The sequence below is a fragment of the Crassostrea angulata genome, chromosome 3 (genome assembly GCF_025612915.1).
Source record: "Crassostrea angulata isolate pt1a10 chromosome 3, ASM2561291v2, whole genome shotgun sequence".
NCBI lineage: Eukaryota > Metazoa > Mollusca > Bivalvia > Ostreida > Ostreidae > Magallana > Magallana angulata.
The window spans coordinates 1,638,349-1,649,871 of NC_069113.1; positions in this window are offsets into that span (position 1 = coordinate 1,638,349).

Here is an 11,523-nt window from a genome sequence, read left to right on the forward strand (position 1 = left end):
AAACTGAAACTATTATTTGCGGGATATCTGGGAAATCCGGACAGTTATTAATTCAGCACAAGTTACATGTACAAATATACCTAACAAAAACAATTGACTAGCAGGTACTCTTTTTTTCTGTACAAATGTCAAATAACTTATTTTTTCTTCTTTAAAAGACAATGTTACATACTAGTATTTTCAGGGTTTTCAGTCTATGTTTTTAATGCAATATAAGAAATACACTCAAGATTACTAAATTCAATAAAGGACGAGTGCACTTATGGGCCCCGGTAAGAAGTGATAAAAATGATGATTCAAATTTCGCAATTTTTTTTACCTAACCTCACCTATTGATATCTAATCCATAAGAACCAACAAGTTTTAGCGCTGAATTTACTGTACATAAAACGCACGAAGCTTTACAACATAGTAGGGGGGTCTGCCGACATTCGTGATTTTGTATAGTAAATCGAGGACGCGCATTCATTTCAAAGCCTTTGTTTACTGTCAGCCTAACCGAGTACAAACTTGAGGAAAAGACAAAATACGCATTATACATTTAGAAAACTCCCGTGAAAATAAGAAGTTTGTACTACATTAGGCTGGTACCAAAAAAATAAAAAACTTATAAAAATTTCAAGGTTTTTCCTATAGCAAGCGAAAGCTATTACCTGCGTGACTCATGTTTGAACCCACTTATGGAATAAATTATTTTAAACAATCACGTGGGTTCTAGTCAGGTAGACGTTTGTTAAATGTGCTCACTGTAAAACATTGACACGTTTTAAATCGGTTTCCATTAACTTTGTATGGTCAGGAAAGTTTGTTTGATGACTATGTTAATATGCGTAATATGCAACTTCAAAGCTTTATTCGATTTTTTTTTTCAGACGTAAAATAATGCATAAAGTATAATTCAGCAAATGCGCCAATCGATCCACCAACAGAATAATGTTGAATTAAATGTCTCCTCCCTCTGATATAAACAGATAAATAGACACAATTCAAGTAGGTTCAATTCGATTTTTCCGGATTTAGATTATTAATAGGCATTTAAAATTTTTTAAACTTTATGCTAATTTTGGTAAATTTAAGCGTGCATATAAATCTGAAGTATCCATCAGTGCTTAACTATTACGGGAAAAAAGCAATTAATTTTGTTGATATGTTCTACATAAAAACGGCACTGAAAAAGGGCCCATTCTCTATAGCTTAAGTGCACTTATTCTTTTTGTCTTTGGGAACAAATGATAGAGAACTACATTATCAGACAACCGAGCCCCTGGTGTTTTGGGTGGCTCAGCCATGCATGTTGCTTCTTTGATGTTGTGGAGGCCTATGCCTGTTGGAGGACCGATGAGGCACCACGCTTGAGTGCGTCTATTTGTCAGGACCAACACAGATTGTCACTCTACCCCGCTGTCAGAACATTACAGCTACAGCCTCTTGACTTGAGAGATACCGAGTATCAAGACGAGAGGAAACAAGGCCTTGACTTTCGTAATGTATGTAACATAATAACGTCAGAATCAACTCGGGTTAAGCAGTTGTTTCCTTTATTAAGTGTGAGATACATATCGGTTACAGCATCAAATCCCTCGCTGATTTAAACGTAGTAGAAACAACTTCATGTCTCAAAGGAAGAACTATTTCGCTAATGCATTAATTTTGTCACAAGATTTACCAGATGAACCGCGGCCCCCACCCCGATCAATAATGGGGCCCAGGGAGAAAAGAAGTTAAGCGGCTATATCATCTAATTTTAATTAGAGTGGAAAAGCTTGCAAATAAAAAACAAAGACAATGAGTTCAACATAGAAATTTACACAATATACGAAACATTCGTATCAAGAACTACGATGCTACAGTTTGTAATATCACTTCTGAGTGATTCTGATTTGGTGTATATTAAAGTCAAAATCATATAAAACAAGTAAATCTAAGAAAACATCCTAAAAATCAATTAAATAAGAATTTATTTGGGGTAAAACATCTATGCATGTATGTAATGCATGTATATACAAATGAAAACTTAAATACCTATTTTGATAAACTTTCTAATGACCCCTTAAACAACAATGGAGATACATATATTTCCCGGTTTAGCGATGTGGTCCATGAGCCCTTTTCTGGTTCTACGTGCACTTTCAATACTCTCACATTTGTTCCCAGGTCCTTGGTACCTGGCCCCGGGGCCATAGAACTTCGCACATGCACTTGATCTCAGTTTCACTTCTACAAAATATATATGTTCTACATGTATTTGTAGATTAGGATCTATAGTGAGCTCGTCAAGTTTTTTTGGCCCCGTAGCATTGTATTGTAAGTGGCAGACACAACCAAAAATCCTGAGAAGCAACCAAAAAAAAGAAAGAAAGAAACAAGAAAAAAAGACAACTTCCTAAAATCATGAAAATCCTAATCCGTACTCTTAATTTCCTTTTTTCATTTCGATTCTTTACATACTCCCAAAAAGGTAAGGGGCAACTCCAGGATAATTCAATTTTTAAATTTTAATATGCAAATTAAACAAAAATTCTTTTCCGTGAGGAAAAATGGGGGGGGGGGGGGGGGCTGATGCTACGTGCCTGCTTGAACTGCATGTTGACCCAAAAAATTCCCCGGGAAAATCCACAAAGCCCGGTAACAACTACGTTTTGATATTTTAACAGGAAATTCCGCCATTGACAATGGCTATTGTTTAGTCAATCGCAACTTCTCGGGCCTTTCCGGCAAAAAAAGCTTGCCGGAAAAGTCCGAGAAGTTGCGATTGTAGTTTAGTTTGTCGTTTTTAGATTTTATTGGAGAAGCTGTCTCCTTCGCAAATTATACCGTACAATACATGATATGATTGGAACTACATGTATATCTTAAATGCTCTATAAGAAAGTAAATGTACATGTACTTATAATGAAGGTAATGTGCTTGATTTGTATAAAAAGGACTTACACGCAAATTGAACTCAAAAGGACTATATATGATAAGGGCCTAAAATGGCCCCCTAAAATGAACATCATCATTTTACTATCATTCTTTGTTTTCATAGTACAGATATATATGTGATGTGTTTACATAATATTCATTTTGTTTCAAGTGCCCACAATTTAGTAGTCTCGTTCAACCAGACGCTCGGCTGTCTCCGTAAATCTCCGACGAGCAGAGACTAACAATTTAGAAATACAACATTGTAAAGACAACTTTTTCCCGCAATGTTTGCATTTTTAGCGTGAAACAGCTTGTTTTCAGGCAGTTTTTCCTTCCGAATACATAGAGCGCAATCTTGAACAAATAAAATATTTTAATCAGAGATGTATCTAGACAAGACTAATAAGTGACAAAAAAAATTTCCTTCTTCAAGCATGCGCTCTATATTTCCCATTCGTAAATAGATAAGAAAAATGTCAATTTTTGGCTGATTTTGATTGAATTATAGAAATGGCGTTACTTCTGACGTCATATACTCCCAGTGAGTGCAAATAAATCAAATAAATAGATGAAAAATATATTTTATATCAACTCTTCTAAAAAATTAGTTAACATTTTATTGTACCCAAAACACTTAAACAATGGCGAATTATGGGGGCCATATTTAACTCTTATCATATATAGTTCTTTCCAAATTTTATTTTTCCAATTTAAGTATCTAGGATGGTAAATATGGGTATTTATATTGATTTGTTAAAGTATGAAAGTCAAATATTGAGTTACAAGCAAGATACAGAGTTTGAAATTCTTTGTTATGCAAACAAAGCTCAAGCCTTGTTATTGTTTACATATGTGTAGTATCGGTAGAAGTTTCAATCAAATGTGGCTTTTTTGTTGATGATATTGTTATGAACACATTGAATCAGTTTTTCTTTCTTGTCACGAGTCATTTTGTCAAAGAAATGGTAATTTTTGTATATTGCATTATTTGCAAACAAATATGAGACTCTAGCTTTGTTTACATAACAATGATAACTTACCTCTGTATTCGCTTGTAATTGACTTCCAACTTTCAAATTTTTGTCAATCATTCAAAATGCACGAGTAAATAATTTTAAACATAAAACATAAAAAATAAAATTTTGATCATAAATCGTATCCTGGTCCCTTTAATCCTTTGTCTTTAAAAAATGAAATGTCAGATAGGCAAGAAGCGCATAAGCTACACAATGTCGGAAACCTTGTTTACTTTGTTTAAAGTTAGCTCGATCCAGGTAGTCTACTACAAGTGTAGTCTTACTATACTGTACTGTACAGCAGCAGGTCTAAATGCACATTCATTTCATGCAAACTGTTCTATACTTTTTGTCGCTCCACTTATTTACAAGTTATTGCATTCACAATATTGAGAAGATGAATAATTCTCGATTTGTACTTTATTTTCTTTTACTGAAATTTGACACCCAATTTGGTTCCTTTCTAGTTTAAGGAGAAATGGCCATTGTTCAAAAAATTCAAATTTCTCTTTCTTTGCATTTTTAAATGAATTCCCTTATACCGCATATTGAACGGCCAAATCTCTTTAGCCCAACTGAGCCGAACGCTGAAGTAAGATTTTCTGATAAATGAAATTGTTTTCGTTGTCTGTCGTTGTCGCTGACTTCATTATATTCTTCTCCAGAACCATTGGGCCAATATCAACCAAACCTGGCACAAAACATCCTTGGGTGAACAGCTTTTAAGTTTTTTCAAATGGATGGTCGAGTCCCTTCAAAATGGAAATAATGAGTAAAAGGTGAAATAGGGTAGCGTTTAATAAAAATATTGTTTTCTAAATATCATGAACATAGCTGTCTGTTATTTGGTAGATTTAAGGTTTGTCAGTAAAATCATGACAATACCCAAAGATTGATTCCTTATTCCTTAAATAAAAATCGAGACACAGTCAGTCCAGGCCAGTTATGACTTATTTGCGTATTTTCAATCTAACGATGAAAATTCTGTACGCAGCGCTGCTTATTCTCTCGCTTCGACGAACAGCGCTACCCAAAACTGTATACTTCCGTTCCTACACTGTGAATACATTTACCACTTGTTAACTTCCGGACTTGGTGGATATAGGGAAATTCATACTTTACCACTTGGCAAAGTCACAGTAAGAAATATAGCCACGGACGCTTGTGGAACAGATTACGACAACCATCACGTGCATCTGAGCTGTCTCGGTCCTGGTAATTTACACTAAATACCAATATTCGACAATTCAAAGTCAATTTTAGTGAAAACTTTAATAGTTTTTGTAAAATTCTTTTTTTTATAAGTAAAATCCAATACATGATAAGATTCTACAACCTAGTAAAGGATACAATTCTTTTAATTGTTCGAATCCAAGTCAGAAATTGTACTAAGACCTTGGTTAAAATATAAATTAATGTTTTTTGACGAGGTAAAATTATATATGTCTAAAACCTATGTACTTGGAGAGTCTGTGTAGCACATGAAAATGTCATCAAATATTATTCGTCAATTACTGTAAATTATGTGTTGTGTGAAAGGTATCTTTCTTCTCCGTCTTTTCTGTGGGGTCTACACTTTGAGATTACATGTTGTATTTGCCACCTACTACAAATGTATCCGCCAATAAACAATAAAGATAATACTATTTATTGTTATACTTTCATGTTAAATACTGAAATCTGATTGGTTAAGACGCAGTTAACAATATTTACTATTACCCTCAGCGTTAGCAACGCACTTGGCAACGGGTAACATTAAAAAATGTTACATGCGCGAAAATTATGCGCGTACGGTTCGCTGTAGAATTCACGTTATTCCTATATAAAAGCAGTAAAATTTTCTTAAAAATTTTAAAAAAGACATTCAGTATAACAAAATAAATAGTGCCTGTTTGGGAGGATAACAGTTGAAATTGACACCCCTCGAAAACCATTGTCAACCTCCGCTTCGCGTCGGTTGACAATGGTTTTCTCGGGGTGTCAATTTCAACTGTTACCCTCCCAAACAGGCACTATTTATATAATAGCAAGCTGGAACTTAATGAGACCGTCCCTGGACTGGTTGGCAGTTACCACTACATATAAACTCTCCAATATCAGCTAATTTTACGACGCTTCAAAGTTTTGGTTATATATAGAAAATCTGTAAGAAGCGTACATTATGCATGGATGAAACCTTGGTAAATATCTTCTAGATTCCCATGCAACTATCTTCAGAAATCCATTGCTCTAGCTAAAATCATACATTTTTTATTCTAACTGTTATATAATATTTTTAGTATCATATATATATCTAAGAATCTCATAATATTTTATATCATGTAATCATATATAAAAGTTGTATATTGGTCTCCATAGCGAAAATGCACGCTCTGCAGAGACTCTTTGAAGTCTGCTGGCTTCACATTTTGCGTGCCTCGCATATGTCTATACATATATTATGTGTACAATACTGATGAGCCTAATGGCTTAAAGTTGAAATAAATAATGAATAATAAGAATTTGTTAACTATCTATACTAAAACATAATATATCACCTATGTATATTTTTGGTAAAGGTGATGAGATTCAATATGCCAAGTCAACTTTCCTTTAATTATTATGGTTAAGAGCGAAACTTTCCATGCTATCTAATAGCTATAATTAATTTCTGAAAGGTTTTTAACTAAATATAATTGTAATAAACAAGTTCTTGAATGCTTTTTAATACACTCCGGGTATTTTACATTAAAATTAATTACGTGTAAACCTCGGACATATGTACAACCCACTTGTTGTATAGATTTAATTAAAGTGTGTCATAAAAAAAAATAGAGGCCATGGGACGTATCGCTCACATGAACAATTTAGCTGTCTTGTTGCCTCGAGACTCTAGCTGTATGTGACTGATAGCCTGAATATATTAAAACACAATAGAACGCCGTGTCAGATGACAATGTTATTGAAGTCTACAACTTTTTTGAACAATGATATTGGAACACTTCCTTCCCCAATTGTAGCACCTGTCTGCCATCCAGAAGTTTGGGTATGAATAAACATGAAATCACCATTAATAATTTGATTCTAAATTGTATATCAATTCTATTTATATACCTCCATTCTCATTAGATTCCTGTCTAAATCTATATATTCCATTTGATTGAACCCATCACCCAACCTCTACTGAGATCTCGGTCAGGGATCTAAACTCTGAAATGTGACTCTAACTTCAGTGGATTGCTTCTCTATGTTGATAAGACTTTTACATGTACATGTATATTCTAAACAAAACTTGAGGGGAACCTTCACCATTCAAAATAACAAGAGCGTCAGATCTACTACCAACTCAGACTTAATTCCCGCAGATCGTCTCCCCTGAATTCCGGATCCAAACCAACCTGTACTTATTGTTCAAATATTACATGTACTTTAACGAATCACACCAAATACTATTTACATTTTCTCAAAAACAATTCTGCCAATTTTTCTATCATGAAGCCCTTCGGGCTTTATTGGATTTGATCACGTCCCGACCGAAATTATCACCTCATAATACTCAAAGAATGATTCCTTATTCCTTAATTCTAATGCTAGTAACGACAATGGACGTATTTATTTGCCTACTTTATATACAGAGAGAGAGAGAGAGAGAGAGAGAGAGAGAGAGAGAGAGAGAGAGAGAGAGAGAGAAGGCATGATTAAATCAGCTTAATGGTGTCATAATACAAAATATCTGGACAATGTGGTATGATCCTGTATAGATAAAATTCAATTTCCTCCATATTCTTTTGTTTGTTTAGTCCCTTTTCTAACGGGGTGATTTTATAGTCGTCACATGAAAACAAGAGGCCCATTGGCCACATTGCTCACTTGAGCAACTATGGGCATGCTAAAATCAACTTAATGAAGTCATAACAAAATATATGTGGATAATGTGGTACATTACTTGTAGATCCTGTATAAAGAAAATTCCACCCCCCCCCCCTCTCGGATTTTCTGTGATAGTCATATCACATGTTGAGCTTTGCAGTTCTCAAAAAGATCCAAAACAATTGTTTATAAATACGGTATAAACCTTATCCACACTCTGAACCCTTGTGAGGCCCAAGAATCGTCCTGGGGCCAAAGGCTAAGCAATTTTAAAGAATCAGCAATATATCAAAATATCAGTTTTTGTGAATAATTGAAATGTTTTCCTTTGTAAAGTTGGATCCACAATGAGGCTCCACCCTACTCCTTAAAATTTTGATTTTAAGGTATTTGAATCTACACTATCTGAGGTTGCTTTCACTAAAGTTACATCTTTTCTAGGAAAATGGTGTTTTAGAAGAAGGTTTTTTAAAGAATTTATCTCTATATATAACATCCACCACTGTGGCCCCATCCTACCACCGGGAATCATGGTTTTCTCAAACTTGAATCTATCCTACCAACAGATGCTTCTACATGAGATTTCCTGGCCGATTGGTTTCTGAGAAGAAACATTTTAAAGATTTACTCTATACATTCTTTTGTAAAATTTCGACCCAATAGTGGCATAGCCCTACCCCTGGGGGTTATGATTTTCACAACTTTGAATCTACACTACCTGAGAATGCTTCCACGTAAGTCTCAGCTTTCCTGGCCAAATGGTTCTTGAGAAGAAGATTTATGAAAATTTCTCAAATCTTTTCAAAAACTTCTAATTGTCTCCCCTTCTAAAAGGGCGTGGTTTTCAATATTCACAACTATAAATTTTCTTTGTTTAAGAGTGCTTTGTGCCAAAGTTGGTTGAAATTGGCCCAGTGGTTCTTGAATTGTTGAAAATGTGAAAAGTTTACGGACAGACAGACACAATGTGCTCAGGTGAGCTAACAAAAGGCCCATAAGTCACATTGCTCACCTGAACAATAGTTCCTTGTATCATTCTGTATAATTTTTTTTTAAACATTTTCCCTTTATATATTTATGTTAAACTTTAAACCCCTCTTGGGGCCCCAGTATTGATCCGGGTCAAGATTTTAACAACTTAGAATCGTTATTTGAGAATACATGCATATTATTCTCATGAATTGTAGCATTAAACATGGTTCTTGAGAAGATGACTTTAAAAGATTTTCCCTATAGACTTCTATGTCAAACTTTAACCCCCTCTTGGGGCCCGAGTATTAATCCGGAGGTCATGATTTCTTTTTTTTACAATTTAGAATCTACATTATTTGAGGAAGCGTGCATAGTAATCTCACACATTGTAGCCTTGTAGTTCTTGAGAATAAGATTTATAAACATTTTCCCTATAGATTTCTATGTTAAACTTTGACCCTCTCTTGGGACCCCAGTATTGGTCTGGGGGTCATAATGTAAGCAATTTAGAACCTACAATATTTGAGAATGTTTACATTGTAATCTGATAAATTGTTGCATTTTAGTTCTTAAGAAGATGATTTTTAAAGATTTTTCCTATATATTTCTATGTTAAACTTTGACCCCCTTTTGGGGCCCCGGTATTGGTCCGGGGTCACAATTTTAACAATTTAAAATCTTAAACTATATACAAGCTATGGGGTAGATATTGGCATCTCTGGTGCAGTGGTTCTAAAAAAGATTTTTAGTCTCACACACACTATCTTTACTGTTTCGCAATTATCTCCTTTTTAATAAGGGTTACATCTTTTATTTTAATAATTTAGAATCCCCCTCCCATAAGGATGCTTTGTACCAAGTTTGGTTAAATTTGACCCGGTGGTTCTAGAGAAGAAGTAAAAAATGTGAAAAGTTTACAGACAGACGGACGGACGGACGACGGACAAAGCTCACTCGAACCTTCGGTTCAGGTGAGCTAGAAATATTGAATTTAATAATGATGACCACCAGAAGAAGTGGAAGATCTGGCTCTGCATGACAAAGTGGAGTTGGATTTTCCTAGCTCACCCAAAAATGATTCATTTCTATTGCTTAGTGAGTAAGTTTTTCGTGAAATATATGTATATATATATCAGAGGGGATTTTAAAATGGGGAAGATCTTAAACAAGCGACAGGGGGTTGTGTTTCCATTTTCTGCGCTGACCGCATATGTTATACGAGCTCATGAGGTTTGAATTAAACATTATTGGTAAGTAGATGTATACATATGATATGATACGAGGGTCAATAAAAAAATACGAAGACTTTTGTCATAGCTATGTTACTTAACGTCAAATCATTACTAAATTTGGTAGACATAATTTAGCAATAGTTTCAGACAATTTGCAAGAAAAAAAGTTAATAAATTTCTTTTATTTCTAAGAATTATTTAGAATTTAATCCTGCAAAAATGAGGTCACGGCACACGGTCAAAATTTGTGTTATGTCAACAATAAACCATATAATGTTGAAAGTATTATCTCTATAAATTTGGCTTAAAACCAAATTATATTAAAACTTCAAATTTAGTATAGTCGTGGTATTCTATGTACCAAATAATGACGGGATATATTGTTTTGTCGAACAGATATTAGTAACTAAAGTCAGATAGTCCTCTTTAGAATTGACTAAAAACATCGACGTCGCCTGACGTCACGGCGCAACGAGAAGTACAAATTAAATGGATTTAACTCAGGAAAAAGCCGATACAAGCTGTGAAAATGCTCAATGGTGCAAAAAATAAGTCAACAATTATTTGCAAGTTTGTGTTCAACTGTAATAAATTTTTTGGGGGTGGTGGTCATTGTATTTTGAATATGAAACAGTCCGAAAGAGAGTAGAATAAAAGAAGTAACGTCAACCAACGTTCAGGGTTATCCTTACTGTAAACTAAGATATACACGGTTAGAAAATGAAAACATTGAAGAACTAACTTATGATTCTCGAGCAAATGTGTGCAAATAAGATGTTAAGTGGTTCAGTGCCATTTTAAATTGTAAGAAGAAAGGCACAAGAGACTAAGCGTGATATATAGATGGAGTATATCTATTAACTGTGCGTGTTTAATTTTGTTTTGAACGTTACCGTGCGCCGTGGTGACAAAACATATGAGGCGCCGTTTTAATATTTTTGAGGTATTTTCTGATATCAAAAAATAAATATTTGATATCAATAATTCGAATTTTTGATATCAAAAATTAATTCTTGATATCAAAAATTAATTCTTGATATCAAAAAATCTATTTTGTGATATCAGAAAATCATTTTTTGATATCACAAATTCGAATTCTTGATATCAAAAAATGATTTTCTGATATCACAAAATAGATTTTTTGATATCAAGAATTAAAGTTGATTTTTTGATATCAACAAATTGAATTCTTGATATCAGAAAATCATTTTTTGATATCAAAAAATCGAATTCTTGATATCACAAAATCATTTTTTGATATCAAAAATTCATTTACATTTTCTGATATCAGAAAATCTATTTTTTGATATCAGAAAATAAGACTTAAATAAAATTACTATCAACTTAATGAATGCTCCCTGTAATGCAACTTTTGTAATTTGTAAGAAAATGTGTTTCAAGCCTGTAGATGTCTCTTAAGAATGATAATGAATGCCTTATTTCAAACCTGGTTTCATTCTGGCAAGTTTTGCCACATATACAATGATCAACACTGCTTACTTTGCGATTTGCTGTGAATATTGAAAAATGATGGCCTCGCGTAATAT